The sequence below is a fragment of the Pteropus alecto genome, unplaced genomic scaffold (assembly GCF_000325575.1).
Source record: "Pteropus alecto unplaced genomic scaffold, ASM32557v1 scaffold33, whole genome shotgun sequence".
Taxonomy (NCBI): domain Eukaryota; kingdom Metazoa; phylum Chordata; class Mammalia; order Chiroptera; family Pteropodidae; genus Pteropus; species Pteropus alecto.
In genome coordinates this window covers 430,437-435,190 of record NW_006435762.1, presented here as the reverse complement: position 1 = coordinate 435,190, position 4,754 = coordinate 430,437, and the positions used below count along the sequence as shown (strand labels likewise).

The following is a 4,754-nucleotide window of genomic DNA, read 5'->3' as shown; positions in this document are numbered from 1 at the left end:
TTTTGGATAAAGTTTTTCTTTTTTAAGAAAGTGAAATAGTTTTCAGGTTATATTGAACTTCATGTTGCTCACTATGGGATTACAACCACCATTTTATTGGTATCTGGCCATACAGATAACAGAAAAATAAAATGTGTCAGTTGAATTTGTTGAATTATTTGCTTACTCATTTTGCTAATCTAAGTACAAAGGGTTGGATACATATTGAAAGCATATAAAGCTTAGATAAATGTGAGGTCACTTGTAAAAAAACAGATTAGTGTTGTGTAATTCTAAGATAATTATTCAGAAAATATAAAACCAACTGTTATAGACTCAATCTCAGCCAATGGAGGGCATTTAAAAACATGAAAATTTATATGTGTTGTGCATTAAAATTAGATATAACTAGAACATGTTGTCACTCTTAGAGCTACTGTCAAAGATTTATCTGCAGGGTTCATATATTTTGTGCCTGTATTCAGAACTTTGATCTTCTTATTATCATTGTCAGAATATTAATTGAGAAATTTCTCTGCTATACTCACAGGAACCATTAAAAGGTTTCTTGAAATAAGGATGTAATCACATTTCTTTTATAAAATGACACCACTTATCTTGTCTTTATAAAAAATTCATCTCTTTACTAAGATTTAACTAGACTTGACTTTTTGTATCCTCTATTGTCACAGATTTTGGGGTCAGCTGGACTCATACAAGCTGACAATGAGTAATTACCTAATACTACAGTAGTACTTTTTACTTTATTCATCTCATAATGTTAGGATCCCAATTTCTGCCATGTGAAATGTGTCTGCATAAGAAATGGATTCCATTAATTTTATATTAGTAGTCCGAATGCCTAAAATTCAATTTCTAGGTATTTAATCAAGACAAATGAAAATGTAATTTTATACAAAGTCATGTGCGCAGTTGTTTAAAACAGCTTCATGTAAAATAGATTAAAACTGAAAACAATCCAAATGTCTACCAATAGGTGAATGAATAAACAAATTGTGATATAATCATGAAATAAAATGAAATATCATTCAACAATAAAAATAATGAACAACTAAACTCACTTAACAATTACACTCCAAGAATGCATTATTCTATTCTATTCCATTTCAAGACTGAACTATTACATTTTATGAAACTCTTTTTAAGACATATTTAATTAACAGAAGCGGGACGATTATTTCCTAGGTTCTAGTAATGGGAGAATGAGGCAAAGGGAAACTTTCACAGTGGTGAAAATAGTCCACATCTTGAATGTGTAGAAGGCTACAACAGATGCATAAGTGTATTAAAACCATTGAAATATATGCTTGAAATGAGTGCATTTTATGTATTTAAGTTTTACTGCAATGTATATAATTTTAAAACGTAAGATGATTTTTTCTTAAATAATGTATAAAAAATTCTCCCGATTATTAGTCACCAATATTTTATAATTGTCTTATTTATCTTGTTAATTCTTCACTGTTGTGAATAATGCATTTTCTTTCTATAATAATACATTTTTACTCTTAAATTCAGTTTTGTATTTTATTGACAGTAATTGTTTAGATTGAATTCCAAGTTTTAATGGTTTCACCAATCTTTTTTAATCATATTTTTATTGAAGTATAATTATGTATATAACCACATATTTCTCAACCTCAAAATCTTAACTTGATTTATTTTGTAGTTAGTAAAAATGATCTTCCAATAGTTGCTGTTCAAAAAAATAATAGTGATAATAATAATAATAACAAAAATAACTAATATTTATTGTCATGTACCAAAATATTCATTTTGCATTTCTGTCCTAAATCCCAAATCTCAAAACCTTATTATTTTTTGGTCTGACTACTATAACAGTTATTTGCCTTTGCTATAACATGTTTTATAATGAATTTTCTAAAAGTCCATGTATAAAAAAATTTAAACGAGACACCAGAATGAAAATATGGCTGTATATTTATATATATGAATATATATTTTCTAGCATATTATAAAGATTCGTTCACATTATAATACCTAGCAGCAGTAAAACTCTGCAATAAGAGCATACAGCAATGTTCCTCACTTTTCCCCTGATCTTTATTGATATATAATTAACATATAACATGAATAATTTGAAGATGTGCAATGTGATGATTTGATGCATGTATACATTGCAAAATGATTACTACAATGTATTTGACATTCTTCATCTCACACAATTACCATTTTGTCATAGTAATTGTGGTGGTAGTGAGAATATTTAAGATCTACTCTCTTAGCAATTTTCAAGTATATAAGGCAGTATTGTTAACTATAGTCACCACACTATACATTACATCTTTAGAACTTATTCATCTTATAAATGGAAGTTTGTACACTTTGACACTTTGAACATCTCATTTCCCCCACCCCTCAGCCCCTGACAGCTAACAATCATTCTGTTTCTATGAGTTTAGCTTTTTTAGACTGCACATAATTCTTGTTTTTTTAAACTGTTTTATTGTGATGAAATTCACATATCATACAATTTGCCCATTTAAAGTACTTTTATAAATTGACAGAATTGTGCATCCATCATCACAATTAATTTTATAATGTTTTTATTGCTTTGTTCATTTTCCAAAAATAAATCCTTTTTTCTTTAGCCATCATTCCTCAATTTCAGCAACCTCCCCAGCCCTAGGTAACAACTAATCTATTTGTTGTCTTTATAGATTTGACTATTATAGACCTTTCATACAATGGACAAACAGTATGTGGTGATTTGTGACTAACTTATTTAATGTACCCACACTATAGCATGAACCAGTACTTCGTTTGTTTTTTTAGCTAAGTAATATTTTATGAATTTACCAGTTTTCATCAGTTGATGGACATTTGGGTTATTTCTACTTTTTGGCTATTGAGAATAATGCTGCTATGAATATTTGTATATGAATATTTTTGTGTGGAAATATGTTTTTATTTCTTTTGAGTATATACCTAGAATAGAAGTTGCTGGGTCTTAGACTCTATGTTTAACCATCTGAGAAACTGCCAGACTGTTTTCCAAAATGGCTGTAGCATTTTACATTGTCATTCACAGCATATGAGGGCTTCAATTTACTAGATTTTTGTCAACACTTGTTATAATGTGTATCTTTTATTCTAGCCATTCTAGTAAGTAAGAAATAGTATCTTATAGTAATTTTGATTTCCATTTGATGGTTAATGGTTGTCCTACACCTTGATGGTTAATGATGTTATACACCTTTTCATCTGCCTCTTGACCATTTTTATATCTTCTTTGCAGAACTATTTATTTGGATCCTTTACCCATTTTTAATTAGGTCATTTATATTCTTATTATTGAGATTTAATGTATTTTTTTTAATATATTCTGGATACAAGTCCCTTATCAGATATATAATTTGAAAAACAAAAGGTTTCCATTCTTTGAACTATATTTTCACTTTTTTAATGGTATTCTTTGAAGAACAAAAGTTTTAAATTTTGATGATGCCTACTTTATCTATTTTTTTTTGTTGTTGTTGTTTCTTGTGCTTTTGATGTCATATCTAAGAAAGCATTGCCTAATTTAAGGTCACAAAAATTTATGTATATATTTTTATCTAAAAGTTTACAGTTTTAGCTCTTACATTTAGGTTTTTGATCCATTTGAGTTAACTTTTGTACATGATGTGAGGTAAGGGACAAACTTTATTTTTTTGTGTTAATATCCAATTGTCCTAGCCCAGTTTGTTGAAAAACTATTCTTTTTCAACTATATTGTTTCAGCAGCCTCATCAAAAATCAATCGACCATAAATGTTAGGATTTATCCCAACTTTCAATTCTATTCTGTTAACATCCTTGTGCCAGTATCATACTATCTTGAGTACTGTAGCTTTACTATAAGTTTTGAAATTGGGAAGAGGGAGTTGTTCAGCTTTATTCATCTTTTACAAGGTTGTTTTGGGTATTCTTGTTTTGGGTTCTTTGAATATCCACTGAATTTTCATAAAAGCATATTAGAATTAGTTCATCAATTTGTGCCAAGAATCTATCTGTTATTTTAATAAGGATCATGTTGAATCTTGAGATCAGTTTAGGGAATATTACCATCTTAACCATATTAAATCTTCTGATTAGTCTACAGCCATGCCACTCTGAACATGCCCGATTTCATTTGATCTCAGAAGCTAAGTAGGGTCAGGCCTGGTTAATACTTGGATGGGAGACCACCTAGAAATACCAGGTGCTGTAGGTGTTTAAAAAAAACCTTCTAATTGGTAAATATAGAATGGCTTTTAATTTTTTTAGTCATATTTGGGCACTAGTTTTAACCTATAGTGCCCTACAGTGAACACAAAATTGGGAAGACTAAATATCTCCAAGATTTTACCTTCTGTTTAAAAAGTTTAAGTTTTAGCTAAAAGACAGTGTAACTGCTATTAAAGATCAAAATAATTTCAAAGAATTTTTAGAAAGTATTCCAAATAGGATGAAACAATTAGAAAACTTAATTTCACAAAATACCTTGGACGTGTGGTAAACTTATTGAAGTTTACTATTAAATCTGTTTGCTTAATTAAATCATATGAAATAGTAAGCTATTTGTAAAAAAAACATTTATTTTCACTACTACGATTTTAGCTCTTTATTCCTTTTAAGATTGGAGGAGTATATTTTCAATCTTAGAATTGGTTGAAATGAAAATGAATGTATTTTAAGTTCTATTACTGATAATACAGACTAATATTAAGTGCAGTTTTATTAAATAAAATTTCTAATGAAAAAGGTTTAGGT

At 28.6% G+C, this 4,754-nt stretch overlaps 1 pseudogene; it reads left to right on the top strand.

The window, feature by feature from the left end:
- Positions 1-4,096: 4,096 nt before the first annotated feature.
- LOC112479106 lies at positions 4,097-4,215 on the top strand (annotated as a pseudogene).
- The last annotated feature ends 539 nt before the right edge of the window (positions 4,216-4,754 follow it).